Source organism: Panthera pardus, unplaced genomic scaffold, assembly GCF_024362965.1.
Source record: "Panthera pardus isolate Hobbes unplaced genomic scaffold, ASM2436296v1 HiC_scaffold_10, whole genome shotgun sequence".
Lineage (NCBI taxonomy): Eukaryota > Metazoa > Chordata > Mammalia > Carnivora > Felidae > Panthera > Panthera pardus.
Window position 1 is genome coordinate 82,198,921 of NW_026526655.1, and position 13,938 is coordinate 82,212,858.

A 13,938-nucleotide genomic window follows, 5' to 3' on the forward strand; every position below is an offset into this window, starting at 1 on the left:
TACATTTAATATGATTGTCATATAATTGGATATAAATCTACCATCTGGCTATTGTTTTCTATTTGGCCCATCTCTTCTTTCATCCTCTGTTCCTGCTTTCTTTTGAACACATCCAATTTTTTAGTATTCCACTTTATCTTCTCTATTGTCTTATTAGCTGCCTTTATATCTTTAGTGGTTATTCTAGGGTTTATATATGCATCTTTAACTTATTGCAGCATAGATTTAAATAATACCATACCACTTCCTGAATAATGTAAAAATCTTATGACATTTTACCTCCAATTCTCCCTCCCATTCTTTGCACTGTGGTCATGCATTTTATTACTACATACATCATAAACCTCACAATTTGGTTCTTACTTTTTATTACTTCTTTTGATTTAAATAGTTCTTTTTTTAATTAGAAATATATTTTAGTTCAGTATAATTAACATGCGGTGTTATATTAATTTTAGGTTTACAATATAATGATTCCTATAGATTAATCAGTGTTCATCGTGACAAATATACTCTTAATTCCCTTTATCTATTTTCTCCATACCCCTACCCATGTCCTCTATGTCAACCACCTATTTGTTTTTTGTTTTTCTTTGTTCATTTGATTATTAAATTCCACATATGACTGAAATCATATTGTATTTGGCTTTCTTTGTCTGACTCATTTCATGTAGCGTTATATTCTCTAGGCCCATCCATGTTGTAATAAATGGCAAGATCTCATTCTTTTTTATGGCTAATATTCCATATGTATTATGGAATACTACACACACACACACACACCACACACACACACACACACCTACCTCATCTTCTTTATCCATTCATCTATGGATGCACACTTAGGTTGTTTCCATACCTTGGCTATTGTAAATAATGCTGTGATAAATACAGGGGTACATATATTTTTTCAAGTTAGTGTTTTCACTTTCTTTAGGTAAATATCCAGTAGAATTATTGGATCACATGACATTTCTATTTTTTACATTCAATTATCTTTTAAAAATTTAAATGAGAAAAAAGCAGTCTCTTATTTACCTATATATTTACCATTTCTGGGGCTCTTCATTTCTTTGTGTGAATTGTGCTCCATCTAGTACTGTTTTTCTTCTACTTTAAGAATTCATTTAACATTTCTTGTAACAAATGTCTACTGGTAATGAATTTCCTCAGTTACTTTGCTGTTTTTTCTGCAAAGGTCATTATTTTAGATGTTTTTACTGGATATATAATTTTAAGTTCATGGCTTTCCTCTTTCAGTGCTGATCTCATTCCAATGTTTTCTGATTTTCAGTATTTCCGTAGAGAAGTCAGTAAATTTTTTTATCTTTTGTGTTGTATATATAATGTGCCTTTTTTCTGGGCCTTTATGATTTTTATTTTTATTGTTGGCTTTCAGAAATTATGTCTTGGTGTGGTTTTCTTTCCTGTTTGAAATTAGTTGAACTTCTTGGCTTTGTGAGTTTGTATTTTTCATCAAACATGGAAAAATTTTGGTCATAATTTCTTGAAATATTTCTTCTTTCTGGAACTCCAATTACACAGTTTCTAGCCTACAGGGTACCAGGACACTAAGGTGTCATCCATTTTTTTTTTTTTTTTTACAGTTGTCTTACTCTCTTCTTCAGTTTGGAAAATTTCTTGAAGTCCACTTATATTTTTATCTGCAGTGTCTAATGCACTGCTTAACCCATCCAGCGGATATTTCATTTCATGTATCGTTATTTTAATGTTTTTCTTTAAATCCCTGAATAAGTAAACAATTAGCTGTTTTAAAGACTTTGCTAATTATATCATCCCTGGTAATTCTTAGTCTGTTCTCCCCTGGATTGGTTACTGTATCTGGCATTACATAAGGAGAGAGGCCAGCGCTAAGTCTATGCCATTGTCAGTGAGGTCAGAGGACATATGTACCATATGTATGAGGATACATGATTAAGTAGGCATAATACCTTCCTCATAAGAATGTTATAGTTGGACATAGGAAGTAAAATAATTAGTTCGAAGGCATATATATATATCTTTTTCTCTCTAAAATAATATATATATTATATTAATATATAATATATATTAATATAATATATATATTATATAATATAATAATATAATATAATATAATATAATATATAATATATAATATAATATAATATATATATTATATATTATATAATATACTATTATATATATTATTATTATATATTATAATATAATTATATATTAATATATATATTAATTAATATAATATATATTATATTATATTATTATTATATTATTATAATATAATATATAATATTATAATATATTATAATATATTATAATATAATTAATATAATATAATAATATAATATATATTATAATATATAATATAATTATATATTATATATATTATTATATATTATATAATATATATAATATATTATATAATATATAATTATATAATATAATATAATATATATATAATTATAATATAATATATAATAATATTATAATATAATATAATAAATAATATATATATATTATTTTAGAGAGAAAAAGAATGTGCACAAGTAGGAAGAGGGGCAGAGACAGAATGAGAGAGAGAGAGAATGTTAAGCAGGCTCCCCAACATGTGAGTCTTGATCCCAATACCCTGGGATCATGACCTGAGCTGAAATCAAGAGTCAGAGGCTCAACTGAAAGGGCCACCCAGATGCACCTGAAAAAGCATTTTAATAGAGTTATAAATATGTCCACATAAAAGGGCTAACTATCCACATGTAAGGGCTACCTATGTAAGCCCACAAAGGTCAAATAAGCCTTCTAAATAAATAGTATGAGCCACTGTGATGTCCTTTATTCTTTACATCTCCAAAGACAAATGTTAGATTATTCAGATGAATTATTTTCCATATTTTAAGAAGGCAGTGAAAATTATATCAATCAGTAATTTTCCTTTTCTTCCTTGATTTCAAATTTTTAGGAAAAAAAAATCAAGTGAACAGAGAAGAAAAATGCTAACTAAATGCTTGTCACATCCAGCCCCCCACATTCCAGTTGATTGGTTCTGTTTTATTAAAATATGTGTGTGTGTGTGTGTGTATATATATATATATATATATATATATATATATTCCTAATTTAGAGTATAAAAGCAATATATGCTTATCATGGAAATTTAGAAAAGCATAAAAAAGGACAGCAAAAATAAATCCACCCATCATTTTATACTAGAAGATAATCTCTGTCCCATTTTACTGCACATTATGTAGACATTCACTTTTTTTTAATGTTTATTTATTTATTTTGAGAGAAGTGAGGGAGAGCAGAGAGAGAGAGAGAGAGAGAGAATCCCAAGCAGGCTCTGAGATGTGAGTGCAGAACCTGATGTTCATGACCTGAGATGAAATCCAGAGTTGGACACTCAACCAACTGAGCCACCTAAGCACTTCTCACATTTCTTTCTTTCTTTCTTTCTTTCTTTCTTTCTTTCTTTCTTTCTTTCTTTCTTCTTTCTTTCTTTCTTCTTTCTTTCTTCTTTCTTTCTTCTTTCTTTCTTCTTTCTTTCTTCTTTCTTTCTCTCTCTTTCTCTTTCTCTCTTTCTCTTTCTCTCTTTCTCTCTTTCTCTCTTTCTCTCTTTCTTTCTTTCTTTCTTTCTTTCTTTCTTTCTTTCTTTCCTTTCTTTCAGTAGGCTCCACACCCAGAGTGGAGTCCAACGTGGGGCTTGAACTCACGATTCTGAGGATCTAAGACCTGAGCTGAGATCAAGAGTTGGTCACTTAACTGACTGAGCTACACAGGTACCCTGACATTCAGTTTTTTAAAAACAAAAATGAGGGGCGCCTGGGTGGCTCGGTCGGTTAAGTGTCCGACTTCGGCTCAGGTCATGATCTCGCGGTCTGTGAGTTCGAGCCCCGCGTCGGGCTCTGTGCTGACAGCTCAGAGCCTGGAGCCTGTTTCGGATTCTCTGTCTCCCTCTGTCTCTGCCCCTCCCCTGTTCACGCTCTGTCTCTCTCTGTCTCAAAAATAAATAAACGTTAAAAAAAAAAATTAAAAAAAAAATGAGTAGCAAAAAATTAGTTATCTCAGAAAAGTTTATTCTATCAATATAGGTTTATTTAATTAACTCCTATTGTTGGGCATTTTAATTGTTTTCAAACATCAAACATCTTGATAATATACTTACAAGAAATTTCTAGAAATGTGATCCCTGGGTCAAAAAGTACACACATAGGTAGAGCTTTTGTTAGTTTTTCTTCTTCTGTTAGAGTTTATTCCAGGATGATAATACCAAGATGTTGACTAGAACAACTATTGGATCTCTCTCTAAGCATCAGCTCCAGTAGAAATTATAGACAGGAAAAGTCAAGAATAAGAAAACTTGAAAACTCCTCAAGAAGGCAAGATGGTATAGAGTACCGTTTTGAACTTGAAAATGTGCTTGGGCCATGGAACCTGAGGTTCTAGACAAGAGGAGGCTTATAGGCTGTGGGAAGACAAAATAGGAAGTAAACTAATGGAGTTCTGTTTTGGATTCTTTCCTCTCATTGCCTTGAGACAAAAACTGACTGTTCCCATATCTGCAGGGGCTCAGACTACTATAGAAATGCCTTCAGGAGTAAACAGAGTACTTATAAACAGCTGAGAAAACATGAGGGGACATTGGGCAGTCATGTCCCTATTCTTTTGTACCAAATCAGAGAGTTGGTGAAAAACAATCATCAGTTTTAGTTGCTGCTTCTTTCTGGTGGGATGGGGGAATGAGGGGAAATGTTGAAGTACAGATTTCAGGTATCACTTTGTTGATTTGATAAATTATTAATTGTGATTTTATCGGTGGCTTGGGGCTTTCCTACCTACCTCCCATCTTCTGAGCTCACCGAGAATGACATGGACTGAGTGCTGGCCTCTCCCTATATGTAATGCCAGATACAAGAGTCAATCCAGAGGGAAATGGTCCTACAAGACCAAATATCAAGACATTGCAAGAAGCACAACTATTTCCAAAGAAAATAAAATTGGCATAAAGATTCTAAGAAAAGCTACAATGTTAGATCTAGTGGCCCAAGATTTAAAAATAGCCTAATAAACATCCCAAAAGACATAAAGGAACATATTAGCAATACGTAACAAGAATAAGAAAACAAAGAAGCAAGCAGAACTATGAGGTAGGAAAACTATAAAATCTGAAACAGATTTCATAAAAAGTAGAATTAAAATAACAAATGAATTAATGAATTTGAAGACAAGTTTCAGGAAATCTTCAATGCTAAGGAAAAACAAGGAAATAGAAATATAAAAGAAAGACAAAGGGCTTGTCACTACTATCTGAATAACAGAGATATGGAGAAAAAAATTAGAAATGATGAAGGTAACAAGACAAGAGACCATGGATTTTCAAAGTATTAAAGGAAACATAAAATCTAGAGTTGGATATATAGCTATGTAGTCATTAAAATATGAGGTTATGATAATATGTTTTCAAGTATATAAGGCCTCATAAAACAGTTGTTGATTAAATACTCAAATAGAAAGAGAAGCAGGGTGCCTGGATGGCTTAGTCAGTTAGGTGTCCAACTTCAGCTTGGGTCATAGTCTCAGTGTTCCTGAGTTCCAGCCCTGCATCAGCTCTCTGCTGTCAGCACAGAGCCTGTTTCAGATCCTTTGTCCACCTTTCTCACACACATTCTCTCTCTTTCTCAAAAATAAAAATAAAAATAAAAATAAAAATAAAAAAAAGAAAGAGAAATGAAGAATGTCTTTAAAAGATGTATAAAGTAATCTATAAGAGAAAGGATTAAAAATCATACAATCATTTCAATAGATGCAGAAAAAGAATTGGACAAAGTACAACCATTCATGACAAAAACTCTCCACAAAGCACGTTTAGAGGGAACATAGCTCAACATAATAAAGGCCATACATGAAAAACCCACAGCTAACATCATACTCAATGGCAAAAAATGGAGAGCTTTTCCCCTAAGCTCAGGAACAAGACAAGGATGTCCACTCTTATCACTTTTATTCAATATAGTACTGGAAGTTCTAGCCACAGGAATCAGAAAACAAAAAAATAAAAGGCATCCAAATTGGTAAGGAAGAAGTAGAACTTTCACTATTTGCAGATGACATGACATTATATATAGAAAAACTACTAGAACTGAGAAGTGAATTCAGTAAGGTCACAGGATACAAAATCAACATACAGAAATCCATTGCATTTCTATACACTAATAATGAAGCAGTAAAAAGAGAAATTAAGAAAACAATCTCATATATAATTACATCAAAAAATAAAAACCCAAGAATAATACTTAACCAAGTAGGTGAAAAATCTGTTCTCTGAGAACTATAAAATATTGATGAAAGAAACTGAAGATGATACAAGCAAATGGAAAGATATTCAATGCTAATGGATCAGAAGGACAAAACTGTTAAATATGTATACTACCGAAAGCAACCTACAGATTTAATGCAACCCCTATCAAAATACCAACAGCATTTCTCACAGAACTAGAACAAACAATCCTAAATTTGAATGGAAGCACAAAAGACCCCAAATAGCCAAAGCAACTTTGAAAAAGAACAAAACTGGGGGCACCTGGGTGACTCAGTCGGTTAAGTGTCCAACTTCGGCTCAGGTCATGATCTCATGGTTTGTGGGTTTGAGCCCCGTGTCAAGCTCTGTGGTGACAGCTCAGAGCCTGGAGCCTGCTTCAGATTCTGTGTCTCCCTCTCTCTCTGCTTCTACCCAGCTCATGCTCTGTCTCTCTCTCTCTCTCAAAAATAAATAAACATTAAAAAAATTTTTTTTAAGAAAAAGAACAAAACTGGAGGAATCACAATCCTCGATTTCAAGATATACCACAAAGCTGTAGTAATCAATACAGTGTACTGGCACCAAAACAGACACATAGATCAATGGAACAGAATAGAGAGCCCAGAAATAAAAACAATTATATGGTCAATTAATCTTAGGCAAAGGAGGCAAGAATATGAAATGGGAAAAAGAGGTTCTTCAACAAATAGTGTTGGGAAACTGGACAGATATGTGCAAAAGAATAAGACTGGACCATTTTCGTACACCATACACAAAAATAAACTCAAAATGGATTAAACACCTATATGTGATACCTGAAACTACAAAAGTCCTACAAGAGAGGACAGGCAGTAATTTCTCTGACATTGGTCATAGCAACATTTTTCTAGATATGTCTCCTATGGCAAGGGTAACAAAAGCAAAAATACGGTATTGCAACTATATCAAAATAAAAAGCTTCTGCACAGTGAAGGAAACAATCAACAAAAGAAAAAGGTAGCCTACTGAATGGAAGAAGATATTTGCATATGACATATCCAATAAAGAATTAGTATCTAAAATATATAAGGAACTGATACAACTCAACACCGAAAAAACAAATAATCCAATTGAAAACTGGGCATAACATGATCAGACATATCTCCCAAGAAGACATATAGATGGACAACAGACACAGGAAAAGATATTCAACATCTCTAAACATCAGGGAAATGCAAACCAAAACTATAATGAGATATTACCCCACACTTGTCGTGATGGCTAAAATTAAAAAAACAAGAAACAACAAGTGTTGGTGAGGATATGGAAAAAAAGGAATACTTTTGCACTGTTGGTGGAAATGCAAACTGGGGTGCAGCCTCTGTGGAAAACAGTATGAAGATCCCTTAAAAAATTAAAAATAGAATTATATACCATATCATCCAGTAATTCCACTACTGGGTATTTAGCCTAAGAATATGAAAACACTAATTTGAAAAGACATATGCACTCCTATGCTTAATGCAGCATTATTTACAATAGCTAAGATATGGAAGCAGCCCAAGTGTCTATCGATAGGTTAATGGATAAAGAAAATATGGTGGATAAACACAATAGAATATTATTCAATCATAAAAAAGAATGAAGTCTGGGCATTTGCAACAACATAGATGGATCTAAAGAGTATAATGCTAACTGCAGTAAGTCAGTCAAAGACAAATGCCATATGATTTCACTCATATGTGCAATTTTAAGAAACAAATAAAAAAAGAAAGAAACCAAAAAACAGATTGTTAAGTATAGAGAACAAACTGATGGCTACCAGATGGGGAGGTAGGTGAGGTGGATGGGTGAAACAGGTGAAGGGTACCCTTATTATTATTATTGTATTTAAGAGTACACTTATTGTGATGGGCACTGAGTAATGTACAGAATTGCTGAATTACTATATTGTACACATGAAAACAATATAACACTGTATGTTAACCGTACTGGAATTAAAATTAAAAAATTTTTAAAGGGAAAAAGAGAAAAAAGAACACTACACTTATTAAAAAGATGATGTACAAAGTAATGCTGATAGAGTACCTTGGTAAAGTTTGTTGTCTTTAAAAATAGCAGCAAAGAAAAAGAGAAAAATTGACTGCAATATTTTGTTGTTTAAAGTAGATAGTAGCAACATGATGGAGTTGGGGAAGGTGAGAGAGACAACAGGATGTCAGAATGTATAAGAATCTTTTTTAGGGAAGATATATAAATACTACACTTTTAAGTAAGAAAAAATTAAAAAGATATACAAAGTGTGTGGAAAAAACTGAAATAAGATGGTAGAAACACTTAAATGTATCAAAAATTATGATAACTATTATATTTTTATTGAAAGTTTGTTTTGTTGTTAGTGGGTATATGAAATTCTTGCTTATAATCTCTACTTCTTCCTTTTGTAAGTAGAAATAACTTTAATTTTTCTTTTAATAATACACGGTTATTATGAAGTTTCAAATTCTGGGGATAAAGCGAGTATCTTCTAGAGTTAACTACCATTTGGTACATACTATAAAGGACATTAGACCAGATGACTGCTGATTTTTTCCCAACACATGCCTACCCTGAACTTATATACCTCACATATTTTTTTGGCAGAATATTTACCATTTATATAACCTTGACACATGTAACCAGAGTATGGCAACAACTTTAGTAGGGGATAGAAGGAACTCAATTCAGGGTATCACTAACCAAACTTTCTGTTTGTGGTAGAGTAGAAAACTAATGGACAATAGGATTAATTTAGGTATGTGGCAAGACTGGGCAGATCAGAGCCCATTGGTCAGGGTTAAAAACTGAAGCTCTAATCAGTTCAAAAGGGGGGTGACCATTATCATATGGCTCAGTTAGATGTGGAGACTGAGGCTGTCTAGATGTATCCTACGAAAGTGAGTCTGGACTATGTCTGCAGGTGGGGAGACCGTCAGGTGTCATCAGTACCTTGGGAAAAGACTGGAAGAAGGGAAGAAAAAACTTGAATAGATCAAAAAGTATTTAAAGACATAAATAGCATTCATAGAAGTCTCACAAAAATCCTCAGAACCAGATAGGTTTTTTTTAAAGATTTTATTTTTAAGTAATCTCTACACTCAACATGGGGCTCAAACTCATAACCCCAAGTTCAAAAGTTGCATGCTCTACCAATGAAGCCAGCCAGGCACTCCATGAGTTTTAACATGAGTTAAACATTATGAGTTTTAACAAACATTAAAGAAACAGTAAATTCATATCTTGTAAAGTTGTTCCAAAAAATAGAAAAAGAGTAAAAGCTGTCCATCTTATTTTATTAGGCTGGTGTCATCTTAATTGCAAAGTCAGACAAGGAAAATAAAGAGAAAACAATTACAGCACATTTCATTTAGGAATGTAGATCCTAAAATCCTAAATAAAATATTTGCTAACCAGATAAAATAACATTAAAGATAAAACACCATGATCACTAGAAACACAGGGATGGTTTCACATTAGAAATTCTATTCATATAATTCACAATGTTAATATACCAAAGGATAAATGTCATGTGATTGTTTCGAAGATGCATAAAAAGCATTTGATAGGGTTCAATAGCTATTTATGCATACGAAGCTAGAAATAGAAGAACTTTCATAATTTCGTAAAGGTTGTATGTTAAAAACCTTCAGTAAGCATTATACGTCAGTGAGAAGTGAGAAAGTAGATGCATCCTCTTTAAGACTGGGCATAAGATAAGGATGCCCACTGTCACTACTACTGTTTAGTTCCAGAGGAATTGATCAAAGGTATTAGAAAGAAGAAAAAAGTAAAAGTATGAGGATGGGAAGGGTAGAGAGAAAACTATCACTTTTGGAATTGATATATGATCATTTTTCTAGACAACAGAACAATCTATTAAGAATAAGAGAGTTCAGCAATGTTGTTAGAACTTGTATCAATTTTCAAAAAATCAGTAGCATTTCTGTACACAAATGATATACATCCAGAAAATATTTTAATCAAGTTTTAAAATATTGATGTTTACTCAAAGAATATCAAGCACAAGATTAAAAAGTTGAAAAAAATGGGATGCAGATATTTTTTAATATTTAAAACTAATAGGAAATGAATACCTAGAATACCTATGACAAACTCTTAAAGAACATTAGTCAAAAGAACCCATATGAAAAATAGAGTATGAACAAACAATTTCAGAAAAGGGAAGCCAAAAGGCCAATAAAAATATGAAGCAGTACTCAAACTCATTATTGGTAAGAGGAATTAAAATTAAAATAATAAGCTATAAAATTATGCACATTAGACTGAAAATATTAGCAAGCTAGATAATGTCAAGGTTGGCAGGACTGACTGAGAAGGTTACTGCTGGTGAAAGTGTGGACCAAAGTATTTTATTTGGTAGAGCAACTGGCAGAACTTGGTCAAGTTAAGTATAAACATGTATCCTATTACCCAGCAATTGTGCTCCTGCGTATATATCCCAAAGAAATCCTTGCAAAGTCCACGATAAAGCAAGTGTGATAATGTTCATTATAGCAGTGTTTGTTGTGACAAAAGTCTGGATGGCAATCACTGGGAAATACAAGTAGTTAAAACATGGTAGCTACAAACGATGGAATACTATGCAGCAGTTAGAAGCGATGTGAACATGACAATATAAGTAAATGATAAACACTTAAGGTTAATTAAAATAAAATAGTAGGAAAAAAGTGAAATACATAGCACAATACCATTTACGCATAATAAAATTTCATACACATAAAATGGGGCAGGGGGCAGGGTAGAGATATAATTAACCCAAGCCCAACCATGAGATAACTGCTGAAGCTGAGAGATGGGCCCATGAAGATTCATAACATATTCTCTTTTCTTTTTTTTTAAAATTTATTTTAAATTTTCTATTTAAAATATTTAAAAATACATGTATATAAAAACAAAGCATTATGAAAATACATATAAACAAAAGAGAATGGTGCAGTAGTTATTATAATGACTGTCAGAATGGTTTCCTATGGGTCAAGGTCAGAAGCATGGGACTAGAAATGAAAATAAAAGAATATGTATAAACAAATAAAATAAGTGCTTTGCACGGACCAATGATGACAGCGTGCAATGAACTGAGGAGCATGTTTAGCTCTATTCTTATGCAAAAGTTACTTTAAAAAAAAAAAAAGACTGTGGAGATGGAGGAACTATAAAAATAATTGTCTAATTATTATAATTCAGAAAACAATTGAATAGCTGTTCCAAGGAACCAACTCACCATATGTTAACTATAGAAATGAATTAGAAGTAAGTAATGTCATTTATATTTTCAAGATAAGTCATTTCTGATAATAATATTCATCACAAAAAAACTAGCAAAATCAATAAGCTGCTACCCACAAATTAAGGGGAAAAAATAGACTCTAAAGTAGTTGCACTCTAAAAGAATAAAGAAAAACAGAACAAAGGGAAAAAATTTCCACAGCAGAGGCTGTAAACTGTTTTATTTCGTTCACACATTTGGCAAAGGAGATTTTTTTCACAGGCAAAATTTTGTGCTGATATTTAAAAATTAGGACTTTTCAAAATCCATATTTATTTCTTCTGAAGATACAATAAAATTAGATTTTACAGTCTCTTATTTCCACTTAGAGAGGATTCTAGAGCTGAACAAAAATGTCCCATTTACTGGTCACATAGTCTCTAAGGTTATATGGTAACTGCCTGGCATGAAACATTATTTAAAATACTTTTTTCTTTTTTAACATTTTGTGCTCCTCATATCTCACTGAAAAATGTACCAAAATATATACAGAAATATACTTAATAATGTGAACATGCAAGCAGTCATGGGAGGCATGGACAGAACATACTAACTGAAAGGATATGGTAGGTAAAGAAAAATCTTTGGGGACTCAAGAAATAGTGAAAAGAGATTTGGTATTCAGAGGTAAAACTCTGAGTATTTGAAAGTATGACAGTTTTTTGGAGTGGTTAAAGAACATGTTCCTAATGTAGTTAAAGAACTGATTAATGAATATGGTATTCAGAAGAAAGTGCAGTGAATAGTAGTTTTTGTTTAATCTTCCAAATTAAACACTAGTGAGTTGAGCCCACAGATTTAATGGAAGCTACTTCATTTCTTCTCCATTCTTCTTAATTGGTTTGCACACTTCCATAATAATATATCAATTTTATCCACTTCCTATTATAAATGACATATGACACTTCCTGTCATGATAGTGTTAGGGCATAACACCTTGTGTCTGAATATGAATGAATATGGTTTTGAAGTCGCTTAGATAGGGCTAGTGATAAAACAAGTTTAGCAAGTCAAAGTACAGTCTGAAACCCTAACCATTTAAATGAGATGATTTATGAGGTTGTATCTATTACTTACCTTGAGTATCTATATTTTAAAGATCTTGTCTGTAAACCATATAACCTTCAATATCTACTTCCCATATGCAGAAACTGGCATCCTCAATAAGCATCTAAAAAAGAAACAAAAGAAAATATCATGAATTTGTGGTTATAAATATTGTTTATTTTAAACATATAAGCGGATGTAAAAATTATTCTTTATAATTTTATTAAGTTTGGACAAGGGGAGGCATATCTCATAGGACATATTTTATATAAATAAACACCAGTAATAATGAGATTTTTCCATTTAGAAGAATCAGAAAGTTTTGTGGAACATATATTTTGATTCATGCCAGAAAATTTAGTGCTTTCCATTGTCCTAATTTTATCTGGCTACCAAGTTTCTATGAGCATTTTTAAGAAATATAATTTTAAATACATTGATTCTGAGGTTCTACATGAACATAGCCCTACCCCAGGAAATATTTCCCTTGCTCAAATGGATCACAAAAATATATTCTTGATTATATCTGAGTTGCTTATAAATGCCAAAATCAAAGAGATCAACTAGTTAAATATCATCCTCATAAAAAAGGTCAATATTACTTAAACTGCCCAATCAGTACTTTATAAACACCAACCTAAGGAAGCTTTCAGAGATCTTTTAAGAGAAATTGCCACTAATTGAGAATTAGGATTATCTAAACAAAATGTTCTTTCCTAAAAGAATATGATTTTGGAATGAAACTGGACCACTTTCTTACATGATACACAAAAATAAATTCAGAATGGATGAAAGACCTGAATTTGAGACAGGAAACCATCAAATCCTAGAGAACATAGGCAGAAACCTCTTTGACTTTAGCCATAGCAACTTCTTACCAGAAATGTCTTCAGAGGCAAGAGACACAAAAGCAAAAATGAACTATTGGAACTTCATCAAGATAAACTTCTCAGGGAGCCTGGTGGCTCAGGGGCTGAGCATCTGACTCTTGATTTTGGTTCAGGTCATGATCTCACAATTCGTGAGATCAAGCCCCACACTGAGCTGCCAGCATAGAGCCTGCTTGGGATTCTCTCTCTCTGGCCCTCTCCCATCCTCTCTCTCTCTTTCTCTTTCTCAAAAATAAATAAACATTTTTTTAAGAAGATAAAAAGCTTCTGCACAGTGAAGGAAACAATCAGTAAAACTAAAAGGCAGCCTACAGAATGGAAGATATTTTCAAATGACATATCTGATAAAGGGTTAGTATCTAAAATGTATAAAGAACTTATTAAACTAAACACTCACAAAA

At 32.2% G+C, this 13,938-nt stretch overlaps 1 protein-coding gene across 4 annotated transcripts in view; it reads right to left on the reverse strand.

The window, feature by feature from the left end:
• Positions 1–13,938, reverse strand: part of MBD5 (methyl-CpG binding domain protein 5) — a 445,631-nt gene that overhangs the window by 263,667 nt on the left and 168,026 nt on the right. For all 4 annotated transcript variants that reach the window (XM_053908981.1, XM_053908982.1, XM_053908975.1 and 1 more), the window contains exon 2: positions 12,678–12,771. The gene's annotated coding sequence lies outside the window, so the exon portion shown is untranslated. The remainder of the gene's footprint in view (positions 1–12,677; positions 12,772–13,938) is intronic.